Source organism: Athene cunicularia, assembly GCF_003259725.1.
Source record: "Athene cunicularia isolate RWA chromosome 11 unlocalized genomic scaffold, athCun1 chr11_part1, whole genome shotgun sequence".
Classification (NCBI taxonomy): domain Eukaryota; kingdom Metazoa; phylum Chordata; class Aves; order Strigiformes; family Strigidae; genus Athene; species Athene cunicularia.
Genome location: NW_020799113.1, coordinates 10,567,978 through 10,579,810, shown reverse-complemented (window position 1 = coordinate 10,579,810; position 11,833 = coordinate 10,567,978). Strand labels below are relative to the sequence as shown.

The window sequence follows — 11,833 nt, the reverse complement described above, 5'->3', positions numbered from 1 at the left end:
TTTTTTTTTTTTTTTTTTTTTTCTTTTTTTTTTTTTTTCTAGTTTAATATTAGAAACTATATTTTTACTTGTTTAAACCGGATTTGATTATTCCTGCGGAGATTTTTTTTCTCTCCCCCCCTTCCTATCACTCAAATCTTTGTTCATTGTTCATTGACTGTGGAAGGCTGCTTAAATGTACGGAGAGAGGGGGGAGGCCCCCTTGCTGGTTTGATGTTGAAATAGTAAACCTGAATGAGGAGGGTGGCTGGAAAAGTGGACATTGCAGCTTTAATTAACTTCAAGATGCTTCAGCGAGGACCAGAGCGTAGTAGTGACGTTGCCTCATAAATCTGTCCAGTACAGTGCGTTGCATTGAACTATTACAGTATCACCGTCATACTGAATATTCACTACCTATCCGGGAGCAGATTTACATAATTGGATCTTTTTTAAATGAAACTTGTTTGCAAAAAACCAAACAAAACCAAAAAACCAAAAGCCCAAGTGAAAACCGCGGCGATCTGCATGATTATAAAGGGTTCAAACATATCCGAAAAGTAAGTGACCTGCATAAGTACATCAATAGGTTAAGTGCAAATAAGATGAGAAGTGCTTCTGAAAGCTGTACATTCCCTATGTGGTCTCTTGGGTTATTTCTCAATAGCGGGATTTTTTTGTAGCCTCAGGGATTTTAGGTTTTCTGTCTGCTTTCATAACTTTTTCCCTCACAGTTCTTATACAAGGTGAGGCTTTTGTACCGTGCCGGTGTACCTGTAGCGGTATTTTTAAAGAAAATAGATTAACAGTTTGTAATTCGTGCTGTTTGAATTCTATAATTACAGCTACTGTGGAAGGGAAATGTGTATTGCTGTTATGTTGCTGATTATCGAATAGTTCATCACTAAATACTTCAGAATATTCAGAGATGGTGTGTGCATGTGTTTGTGTGCGCTTAAAAATCAACTTAGTTAACTAAGCTGTTACTTCTTAAATCATCGAGGCGACTGGTTTTTTAATGTGTGTTCCCCCCCCACTTGACGGAGGATGAAGATGACTGAAGTAATTAAAATACCAGAAATTTTTAGTGTGAATTTGTAGGTTGTGTGTAAAACCCATCCCCTCCTAACCGAGTGGCTGGTTTACAACATCGCAGTTTTGGATCGGGCAGGTTTAGAAGTATTTTGTAAAATCAGATGCTGGTGTTTCAGATGCTGCGAGGACAAAGTTGTGGAGCGAAGGCAGCTGCAGGCGTCGCCTCCTGGGGAAGGGGAGCAGCGATCAGTGGGGCGAGCCGAGCAGAAGTGCAAAGTCTGCGTGCAGCCCAAGCCTTGCCCCGGCTCTCCCCCCTCGCTGAAGGCTGCTTTAGTTATGATGTCATTCTGATAGTGGAGAGCAAATGTCTCCTGATTCTACCATTAAACGCCTGGCTGATTTGCCTGATAATGATAGCATTGACGTCCTGCTCCTTGACAAATGCAAGCCCTATGAGCCCTATGAATTAACTTTTTCCCATAGATGAGAGCTAGCTAGCTTTACGATTCATGAATGTAGCAGCACTTCTTTGACAGATTACTTTGAACCTTCTCATTTCTGCAACAAAACCCCTTCCCTAAATACCACTTCTGCTAGGCTGCTGGTAGACCCCTGTACAGTTTGGGCCTGATCTGCAGAGCTGCTGAGCACTCATCTCTTCCCCTGACTTCAGATGGAGTTGTGGGTGCTCAGCAGCTTTGAAAATCAGGCCCTGTGTTCAGTCAACAGCTGATGCATTTTGGGGGGGGGGCTTGTTTGGTTTTTGTTGTTGTTGTTGTTGTTGTTGTTGTTGTTATTTTTTAAGTTAGACAGCTAAAGAGGGCTCTCTGATCTCTAGTCATTATAAAAATATTAAATAGCTTGAGATGTTTGTCCTAGTCTATCTTCCCCTTTCTGATAGCCTTTTTTAGAAATTTTATTTTTAATTCATCTTCCAGTGGATGTGCTGTTAATCTTCTGACGAAGAGAATCATAAATGAGTTGCTTAAAGTTTTCTAAATTTTGTAGAAAGAAAATGTCCCCAGTTTGGTAACAAGTGCTTAGAGGATCGATTGCTGTTTCAGAACGTGCACTAGAAGAGAGTCTTGGTACAGTTGCTAAACCCTGCGATTGGGTGCACTTTCTCATATCTGCTCTGTGACTGAATTTCTATCACTGCAGGTAAATGAGATTTAATATGATTTTTTTTTTTTTTAAAGTGCCAGTGACTTAAACTTTGTTTTCATTTGCTGTTCAAATGATGACAATTAAGAACTGCAGATGTAAGAAAGGTTAGTCTCTCGATTACGTTTGCAGGGAATGTATCTAAAATATTTGCATGCTAAAGCTGTGTTTTGCAAATGAGCTCCTGAAGATACAAGTTGCTATGATGGAAATACTGTATTAAAACACTTTTAGTAAATTGACTATGACTTATCAATTGTAAAGAAGAAAAAGGAATTGTTCTACGGGCTTTTTGACTTCTGAACATATTTGAGCTCTAATACTCAGCAAGTTGTCTGGCACTGTCTTCACTGTAGACTTTTATATAATGAAGAGGCTGATTGTCATATTTTTGTCCATGCTAGAGGCCAATAACCCAACCCATTCATTATCAGAAGAGAGTAGTCTGGAAGTTGCAACATCAGTACCACTGTTTTGCTTGCAGCAATGAAGACAGTGCTGAGATCAGAAATTGTGATCTTCAGTACAGAAAGCTGACACATTAGGTTGTTTACCCACCATGGGAGCCTTAGGTGACCAAAGAGATTTGCATTAGAACAGACTTAGAAAATCCACTAGCCCATTAAAATGGGCTGTGCTTATTCCCTGGGAAGCACAAGTTTCGTCAAGTGTAGGAAAATCAGTAGAAGTAATTTTTCCAAATGTTGATTTTTGCTTAAAGTTGACTTAGAATTGCACAGGTGTTTTTAGAGTGCCTTGACTGGAAGGAAAAAAAAAAAAAAAGCATTAAAAAAAGCACATGGATTTATGTGAACTTTATAAAAAATTGAAAAGAAAGCCATAAATAGATTTATTTTTCTGGTTTGAATGAGGACAATTAAAGCTTTCCAGTATCTTCTGATTTAGTGTGTTTTAATAGGATTTGTAAGTAAATTTAAATTTTAATCTCTGAATTTCTCTCAGATACCTGAATAGATGTATATTGAATCTTCAAAATGCTAAAAGCAGTACGATCTTGAAAAGCCATTTTTCTATCCTCTCATTCACCTTGCATTTTTTGCCTTATTCTTTAACCCATCTTTTCTGAGGCATTTTGTGTGTCTGTTTCAGAGGTGCAAGTAATTTGGATTCAGGGAAGGAGAACATAGATGAAAAAATAGAATACATATTCCTTCTCTTATAGAAACATGAATAAACTTATTTCTGGCAACTGTAGGTGGAAATCCAAATTTCTCTAGTGAAGACACTCTGGGCACAGATGTTCGCAGAAGAGGAAAGAAGGATGAGCTAACGAAAGTAAATATGCAAAAGTTAAATAATTCTGAGATGCTTAATTGAATGATCGTAGGGTTATTGTACAGACATGTGGTTCTAGCTTCTAGTTGTGTGGCTGAATATGGAGTATGAACTTTTTATGACCAAGTCACTGATCAGAATCTGACCTTGGATAGAGACATGTGAAAATTGTAATGATCTGATGGATGTTTGTTGCTTAACATGAAATAACTGAGTAGTGTCTGTCTAAATCTGAGTGGTTCACAATAACTGCTCTGACATTTTCACTCCTATTGGCAGGTTAAGCAACGAAGCCAAGTACTGATTGAGAGATTTGAAGCATCTTTTCAGAGGTAGCAGAGACCAGATCACGAAAGAAGCACAGGAATAGGGTAGCAAGAGGGAATTTGGGTTGCCTCTGCCCAACTGCACCAATGCTGTGACTGAACATGCTCTCAGAGGGAAGATTCTTCCAGTATTCTGAATTTGGCACCCTTCCCTTATGTTTAAATTTGCTCTAATTTTCAGGTGCATCTCACTAGATAACCAGATGCATCAGAAAAGCAAAAGAATTATAGACGAGTAATTATAATTAGCCTAGATGTCTGTGTTTTTAAAAATTGTAAGACGGGGCCTTGAAAGTATTTTGAAGTCTGTTTTTTAGAGGTCTTAATCTAAATACTCCATGAGAGATTGTTTTCTAAAGAAATGGGTTCATCAGGTCAAGTTGAACTATATTAAAGACAAACAATTTTGTTATAATCTGACTGTCTTTTAAACACAGATGAAGAAAACAGAACTAAAATAGCCACAGCAGCCTCAGTATCCAATCTTTTCTCCATGTGCATTGCAGCATTCGAGACTCGTATAACCAAAAGCAAAAGTAGGTGATTCCTCGCAAGTATTTGCCACATTATGAAAAATGCAGCTCTGCCTGTGATGGTAGGACATTAACAGAGAGTTCTGCAGGTAGCAGTGTCTGTAAATAATGATGATGGCTTTGATAGCACTCCCATAGTGTGGGACAAGCAACAGAACTAGCTTCTTAAGACCAGCTGCTCATTTTTGATGCATTAGTGTTAAACTGTCCAGCTGTAGGCATCTTGGGCTTCCAGAGGGAGCGAGTGCTTGCCGGCGGCGTGGCAGTCGGTGAAGATCAGGCAGGGGTTATCCCACGTGGGCGACCCACACTGCCAGGGAAAGGTTACTTGGGAAAATTGGGGCCTGCCCTGGTTTTGTGAACAGGAATCAAGAGATGGGGAGAAAAAGGAGAGTATGAACTGACTTTCACCCCCCTGGCCTCCAAAGGGAGGTTGGCTGCAGGGGGGGCTGCCCATGGCCCCCGCTCTGCCTCGGGGCAGCCAGGGATGTCCTGGAGAGCCCTCCTTGCCGTCAGTCCCAAAGGAGTCAGGATATCATGGTGCAAAGGGATAAATGGCAGTCCCGATCCCTCCTTTCATAATAAGCTTGTTTCAGTCTTAACGTGAATTTTGTTATAGTTTCTTTTATGTTAGTTTTTTTAACTGCGATAAGCGCTGTTACAAACTTTTCCTCCTTTTTTTATGCCTCTGGGACATTCTGCCGCAGTCACTGTGGTTCTTTGTGAGGAGGATGGGAGCCCTGTTGAGCTCATCAATGCTACAAAGGGGTTGCTATCAAGTGCCACAGTCTATTTGGTCACAACAGGGCTATGTGTATTGCTTCCTCCGTAGTCCTGGCCCCTGCTGATCTGGGAATTAGCCCTGGTAACTCACGTGATAGCACTGTGCTAGGTTGCCAGGCTGGTCTTACGTTTATTTTTCTAAATGATAGCATATTGTATTGATGTTGTTTTATTTCACTCTCATAAGTTGGTCTCCATAGATTTGTGCAGACATTGTTACCGTCAATTTTGTCATTGGAATATCAGTGGTAGATACAGATATAGATAGGTCCCTTTAATCTAAAATTTAGAAAAGCATGGGTAAATAGGAAACTCAGGCAGAATTACTTCATGCAAAGGATAATAAACATATGGAATAAATTACCAGCAAGGAAAGGATAAATGAGTTCAAGGGAAGCCTAGGTTTGTTTCTTGAGAAAGAGCATGTGAGAGCTGGGGTGAAGAAAGCAAGGAGGTGTAAAGTCAGGTTTCTATTAACAAAGGCTAACGTGGTGGGCTTGATGTTAACTTCTTACATTTCTTCTGATAGCTCCCTATGGATGGGTTACATTTTATTTTCTTGCATGTTTGTTAACATTGACACGCTAGATCTATATGTGTTTTTTCTTCAGGGGTCCACAGAAATATTAAAACATAGGGCAGGGCAACACTAGTTTTGATACCAGTTTTACTCGAGGGAGTGATGTGACAGTGAAGTGTCGATCAAGTAAATTAGGAAGAAACCTTGTCTTCTCTGGTGTTAGCTTATAATTGACAGAAGAAGCAGAAACTGCCTTCTACTCTAGTGGCCAAGGATTTTTGATAGGTGCTTGCCCTGGTTCAACTGTATCAGTGCTGGAGCAGTTCTAAAAAAAAAAAAAACAAACCCACATGTAGACAAGGTCTCTTTGTTTGGTGGTTTGTTTGTTGTTTTTTTTTATTTATTTATTTTTTTCCCCCTTCTCATTTCTTAAGGGTTTGAGTGAATGTTTTTACGGGTTTCAGTCCATGGGATGACTTCTAAGTTTTTTGAATGTCGAGAGTTGTCTTGATGTTGGAAAACAGCACTAGTTTTGAAACTGCTACTACAAGTAGCTTGTCATTGAACCTTTGTTTTGTTGGAATATATCCTGCATTTTTGAGGAAAATGATGGGTCTCTCTTCTCAGAGGAAAGTGCATAAAGGTTGGCAAAATTTTGGTTGATTTCAATGTGATTTCTAGGATCCAAATATGCTCATCTTATTTCAGTTGCAGTAGGACTGACTCAGTAGGTAAAACTTCTCTTCCATACCAGGTGAGTGTCACGTGATTTCTAGTTTCACTACAAATACACTGTGTAACTCCACTGTTTGTAAACTCAGCACAAAGCCTGATGTTCTCAAAAAGGGAACCTGATCAAACTTTTTCTTATTTCATTATTTCAAGTACAAAAAGAAATCTAGCCTTTTGAGTTTAAAAAATGCAAAGGTTATAGGCTACCCAAAACTGAAATGTATAATAAAAAGACTATTACCTTTTTAAGTTATCTGTTCTTCATTGATTCATTGAGATTTTGCCATAGGAGTGTAATTCCTCTTAGGGCTAATAAAATAACTAGTAGAAGATAACTCAGCGTCTTTATTAGTGCCATAATACCAGCTAACAAAACTCTCCTGTTCTAACTACTCCCTTCTTTGGATTTTACCATAAAATTTCTTCTAAAATAGCTCAGATATTTTAAAACATTCGTGATTGTTTTAAATAACAAATATTCAAGCATCTTTCTTTTACCGGAATACACAAAGCTATACGCACGTGTATACGATAAATGGACATGCTATCAGGTAAATGATCAATAGGAAATCCGCAACCACTTTTGGATTAGAATTTCAATCTATTGCTTGTTTTGGTAGTGCCTTTGGCATGGTAGGTGCGTTCCAAATATAGAAATACACTTTCTGGCAAGAACTAGCTGCAGTTTTCTTATTGCAGTTGAAAAGTGCCCATTCATTAGTTTGCATCAACATGCTGCATCTTTGAAGGATTTCTCAGGTCCACAATTGAATTTCTGCTCAAAATGAAAGAGTTGCATCTCTGCACTTCATTATGGACTGGTGATTATGAAATGCACCTGGGTCGCTGGAGGAAAGCTAGATTCAGATCCTTCCTCTCATATCTGATTTGAATCAGCTTCTTCAAATCAAGTTTCTCACATCCCAGGTGAGTGCTGTAATAACCACACTGTGGCTCTTCCAGGGTGAGTCTTTTTAAGTTCCTGCTTCAGGCTATTCCAATTTAAATAATCATTTAATTATTCAGTGGGTCAGAAGAGGATTGACTCTTGGCTTGGGCACTCAAATGTTATGTGAGAGACTGAGTTCAACTTGATTCTGTGGCAGAGTCCTGCACCCTGTGCTCCTGAGAACGATGTGATGAGAGTATTCGTGTTCTTCATGTTGTCTTCCTGGCTCTTCCTTTTGAAAATCGGCAAAAGGTACCAGGTTAGTCCCAGTAGGGAACAAGAGGAAATTCTGAAATCGTCAAAGTATTTGTGATATGGGAAAACCTGTTTCTTACTCAGCTCTCTACCTTTCTCGTAAAGTTCACAATCCAGTGATTATAAAAGTCAGTTGGTGATGGGATGCATCTTGATAATCCAAAGAATTTTCATTTCAAAATGGAGTTTTGTTGCCATTATTTTATTCAGTGGATTGTTTGAGTAGAACTGATTAACTGATTCCTACATCCTGCTGAGCATTGAGTGTCTAGCTGTAGGAGGTGCAACGGGTGCAGGGTTAGACTCTTCTACCGCAAGTGCCTTGGACCTGCGCACGGTGCAGAGCTTGTGGATGGCACTCTCTCTGGTAGCACTATGAGGGGGAGAGAAATTCTGCGTAAATGGCAACAAATGCCTCGGAGATGCAAGGGATACTGTGCTGTTAGTGCTCCTTCTCTCATGATGAAACTCGAGATGTAAATGACCTATGGAACTGGCAGGTTTCTCTGTCAGGATTTCTTAAAATGGAGAGACAAAATGTCTTAATGTGTAGAAGGGGGATCCGCAAAGGGAGGATACCCTTCGTTCCTTAGAAATATAAATACTCATTTTGATAGCTTCTGTCTCCTCTGTCTTTCATTCTTAACTTCTCTGGCAGCACAACTCTGGCAGATCCCATGCTGTATTGGTTGGTTCCCCTTCTGGCCGCTCTGCAGCAGTGATGGATGGGAGCCAAGGGAATAAATATAGCTCTGAGTTCCAGTAGTAACCCCCTGCCAGACTTCTACACAGAAACCCAGGAGGTCACAGTGGGGAGAGGGAATGGGTGATATGGAGTTGGGCAGGCTCAGATCTGACTCTTCCAACAGAGAGAGTGCTTCTGTGGTCCCCGAGGAAGGGGAAAGATGCTGCAGAAGCCCACTGTTGCCTTCGTTTCTGTGCAGAACTGAAGGGATCTGTACATATATTTTAGAAGTGGTTACCATTGGCTGTGCAGTTTCCATGTGAGTTTATTAAATGTGAACATTTTTTATATATAAAAATAACATCACCATTTTGTTATTTCCTTTTACGTATTTCACTCCGGTTGGAAAAATGAAATCAATCTAGTCAGCTTTTCATCAGTTTCTCTTTGGCTGTCATGCAGTTGCACAATGCTGCAGTGCTTGGCTAGCAAAAATGTTTACAACGAAAAATTGTTTTCAATGGGATTAAAAAAAGAATCATGGAAACATTTTTATTGGTCTTCAATTTTTGTGCAACTTTGATTTTCACAAGACCTAAACTGCATCAATGGTTTTGTAATTTGATCTTAAAAATTATATGGTATTTTTTTATATATATTTGCAAGGTATAGACAAGATGCTATCACTACTCTCTGTCATATAGTACAAAAAAATGCTAGCCTGAATATCTTTTAGCAGCTGGTTCAAAGTCCAAGGACATCATGAGCACCTTGTAGTTGACTCTCAAAGGTTTGAGGTCACAACCTTAAGCTGTGTGTAAATACCTGTTGTAGCTGGGTTAAAAAGTCTTAACCATTTAGAACTGGTCTGAGCTGATTTCTGATCACAGCAGTGCTGTGAGATTTCTTCCTACAGCTGAGGTGGATTTGGGGATACCCCTACAACCCTTATATACCTTTACTGCCCTTGGCACCCATAGAAATATTACACATGAAGAATGTATAAAATCAGATACTTGATAGGTTAACCATAGTGAAATCCTAGGAGTAGAATATCGGCCGATGGTTACACTTTGCATGAAACTCTTAAATTCTTTTTAAAAAAGGTATTTGGGATGAGTGAGTTTGGATTTTATTTTATTTTGTTTTACAGTATAAGTAGCAAAGGGCTATTCTGGGGATGGCCTAAATTTGTGGCTATTGATGGCTGCTTTATGAATATATGGACTCGGGCAGTCTGAGGAGGTTTCTGCCACTAACAACAGAGAGGTATTAGACAAACACGCAGAGCTTCCCTCCCTCTCGGTTTCTCATGCCGCCTGACTTTCTGCCTTCGTTCAGCGTCCCTCAGTTGCCACCATGAACCTGTCGTATAAATGAGAAAAGGGGGCCCTTGGGTGTCCTCTGAAAAGTAAAACCCTTTCTCATACAGAACCGTGAATTTCACAGGACCCGAGCTTGCAAGTATTTTTCAGTGTTTTTATGATCAACGTTCACCACTGAGTTGACTAACCGAAGACCTTAATGAATGCTGTAATGACTTGGTCTGTAGCTGTCAATGATTCAGTATCTTGTTTTCAGGTGTGAGCTGGCTGAGTCAAATTTAGCTTCCTTCTAGTTGAAGTCATCATCACACAAGCAAAGAAAAAAAAATACTGCTTTATAAATATGATATCCCAGCCTCTTTCAAACACCAACTTTTGACTGGCTGCTTCACGCATCACGATACTAAAACTCATTGACTTCGCTCTATTAACCTTTTACTTACCAAATACAACTTTCGCAGTGAATTTGCATCCACCATTAAGTTAGACATAACTTTAATTTCCTGGGATAACTTCTGCTGTGGAAAGAAACAAATGATCATGCAGACTTTTTCTGTGACATTGGAAAGGTATTGCGATTTATGATTTACATTTTTAATAAAAACAGCTGTATTTGAAAACAGTTTACACATGTATAATCTGTAACGGAACACGGTTTTCATTGCTCTGCTCTGTAGTTTGTATGAACATCTAAAGTAGATTTGATACCTCTGTAAAAAGTCTGGCGAGTCCATATTCTTTAACTGCATGACATTTGTTCATGTACTTTTCTTCACAAGATATTGATGTTTTTAATCAGACAGGGACTGTTTGGCTTTGTTGAGATTTTCTGTTGGGAGATTGGGCTTTTGAAGATGTGTTTCATATATTTGAGTCAAATAAAATACTACCTATCAGAGTGAAAGACCCTCTTTTTTCTTTATGTTGCTCCTTTACAATACAAATCTACAAATAAGTGTCAGTTTTTATTGTTGCTTGTTGTTATGACACATCATATATCTTTTACTAATTGCACTTTTATTATTGGTTTAATGATATTTATTGTGGAACAAATGTTTTATTATATTAAAAAAATCACGGTACCATTTTATAGTTTCTGATTTGTTAATGAAAATATTCTTGAATACCTCGTTACTTTTTTATTTTTTAAATGTGCTAATAATCTCGCCGCCTTTCTCTCTGATGCTGGTGGTGGAGCTGAACAAAACAGAGCAAACCGAAGATAAGTGAAAGGAGAAGCACTGGCTTTCAGCATGCTTCCAGCTACATGTATATGTACCAGAGCAGGAGTCTGACGACAAAAAAATTTTCTCAGGGTCTCTCTGTGGGTTGCCACAGTGCTAGGGAAACATGTCAGGAGAAGCAGGGTTGGCAGATAAAGCAAGGAGGAGTATTGCACATGCCTTTTCAAGCTGGATTTGAAGACAACTTTTCCTCCTTTCATAATCTGCTCTTAGCTGAAATAGGAAATTGGTTAAAAAATAAAGCAGGAGCCTCTTGAACTGTTTCCATCCTCTGTTAGGGTGTGATTTTTGTACAGATATGTTCAGAAGCATCATCTGTGTAAAATGGAAGTTAACCTTGTTAAACTGAGCGTTCTGCAAGGCTTGGAAGCCACTTGTACCTTGTTCTGGGTCCTAGGTGTTTATCGGCTGCCTCCTTGCAGCCTGTAGACTTTAGTCCCCTCCAGTTACTTCCATTTAGGATCTGCCCCCTGTTGAGATCATTATTTAGTACTAGGACAGCTTTTATATGTTGAGTAGGGACCATTTATTTCTATAGAAATGAGAGGACTTAACAGCAGTGCACGATCAATATGCAAAACCCTACTAAGATAATTTGTATTTAAATGTGAACAACATTAATTCTAAACAATCTTCAGCCCTTATTTAGTCCAATCATTTCTGGACATCTAGGTGAAGAAGGCTCTTCTAAGTTATTAGTTTATTATCAACAATATTGCCAACACTTAAACCCTTCGATTAGGTAACCCAGGTACCTATTATTCTATTAGGGTTCACTTCTCTCCGATTGAAGTCCATACTGAAACACCCATTGCCTGGGCACAAGCACCCCATCCTTCTGAAAGCAGGTGTGTGAAGAGTTTGCCAAGTGCACAGGGAGAATGTAAATAATGATTACTGAATAATCCTTCAGTATTTTATAGGATGCTTGAATGTCTGTTATAACTGCATGACATGAAGTTACCTATAGAAGGAATAAATATGCTTACCTTTGAGAAATTGGTGTG

General features: G+C 39.1%; 1 protein-coding gene across 2 annotated transcripts in view; it reads left to right on the top strand.

Moving 5' to 3' along the window:
* Positions 1-95: 95 nt before the first annotated feature.
* The window catches only part of ZNF536 (zinc finger protein 536), a 344,968-nt gene continuing 333,230 nt past the window's right edge, over positions 96-11,833 (top strand). For both annotated transcript variants that reach the window (XM_026856597.1, XM_026856595.1), the window contains exon 1: positions 96-539. The gene's annotated coding sequence lies outside the window, so the exon portion shown is untranslated. The remainder of the gene's footprint in view (positions 540-11,833) is intronic.